Genomic DNA, 1,715 nt, shown 5'->3' on the forward strand with positions numbered 1-1,715 from the left:
ATATACAACCCAGATATTAAATAAACAATGAAAATAAAGCATCTTAAGACATTCATCTGAATGGAATATATGCTGTACGCAGCTGCTGTTTGTTTACATCAAATAAAATGTAAACATTTGCACAGTTTGACAATATCCTATAAATATCCGCGGAAGAACCAGATCACTATGATTACTTGAGTACAATGATTAAAACTGAAATAATATATAGTGTAGCTATATTTGTAACGGAAGAGGTCTGATGCAACAGGTTAGTATAAATCAAATAGGTTTATTGGGTCACAGAGAGTACTGGGGTAGGGTTCAGAGGATGTGATGGTGAGGGAATAGTTCGAAGGATATGATGAGCAGGGTAATCCGGGTCTTTGGCTGTACAGGAGCGGGAATACAGGCAGGAGGAGCACACACCTCAGCGATCCAGGAACTAGGAGGAACAGGAGACACTAGGAGGAACACAGGCGGTAAGTAAGGCAAGAAGTATTCAAATAGTAGTAGTAGCAAAGTCATTGAGTCCTCTACGTGTATACGAGACCGGACAGTGAGGGTGTCTGAGGTGTGTGCTTTTATGCAGGCTGGTAATGAGGTGCTTGATTGGTGACAGGTGCAGGTGCTCAGAACTCAGGTGAGAGGCATCGTTGTGATTGGGTGGTGGTGGAGCCTGGCCGATCTGTTACAATATTACTGTAATTATGTAACAGAAATGGGAAAAGGTATACAATTCACTGCACTTTCCAACTCAAATTAATGCTAGTTGCAGTAAAAAAACCAACTTGTATGTCTTTTCACACAAATTATAATTACAGGTAGCATCAATTTATTTTTAAATAAATACATACTTTTTCCATAGTGCCTGATTTGTAAACATGTTGACGTTTGCATCACACAACTAGCTCCATATGTGTTGCTTTTCTGATGTAGTAAATTTGTTTGGTAGCTCTGGTACAGTGTTGCACTTGTTACACACACGAAGTGGTCGAGAAATAGGCGAAGTCACAATAAAAGAGATCTGAGACTGGTAGAAGCAAGCTAAAATGTCATGGTGGCTTCAGGCAATGGGTTTTTATCTTGCTCTTGTTAACACTACTGGCTTTAGGTTTTGTGTATGTGGTAGGTAATTTTCAAACATGAGACTGATGTACAAACTGCCTATTTGGCTATACATAGGAGGAGCTACTGTGTGGGAGCACTGCAGGTGAGGGAGGGCTTCCGTGAAAGTGAGACTAAACTGATGCACAACAATCTGAAAGCTTTTAAGCTTTTTAATAAATAATATAGCCTAATTCTTAAACATTCAAAGACATATGTGAACACAGCTGATACTCACTGACATTTAGCCTACGTATGGAGCCAGATCGGCCTCAAAAATAATACATTTATAAAACAAAATTCATAAATGCACAGCACAATTTACATTTACAAAATCCGATTTGTAAATTCAAAACACAATTCATAAATACAGAAGTAAAAACATAAATATTTCCCCAAATGCTCACACAAAAGCATCTTACCTAAATAAATTTAAAATGTTTACACAAATATGTATATATCAAGTTCTTTAATTAATTTCCATCACACATTTATGAATGATGTTACATGTATTTATGGATCATTGAATCTGCATTTGCAAATCATCACACATGCGTGGACTGCTTTGAATTTGAGGTATTTTTGAGACCTTCCTGGCAGGTTAAGATTCATAAATATCTTTTTTTGGA

The sequence above is a fragment of the Sinocyclocheilus grahami genome, unplaced genomic scaffold (genome assembly GCF_001515645.1).
Source record: "Sinocyclocheilus grahami isolate Dianchi unplaced genomic scaffold, SAMN03320097.WGS_v1.1 scaffold861.1, whole genome shotgun sequence".
In the NCBI taxonomy this organism is placed as follows: Eukaryota; Metazoa; Chordata; class Actinopteri; order Cypriniformes; family Cyprinidae; genus Sinocyclocheilus; species Sinocyclocheilus grahami.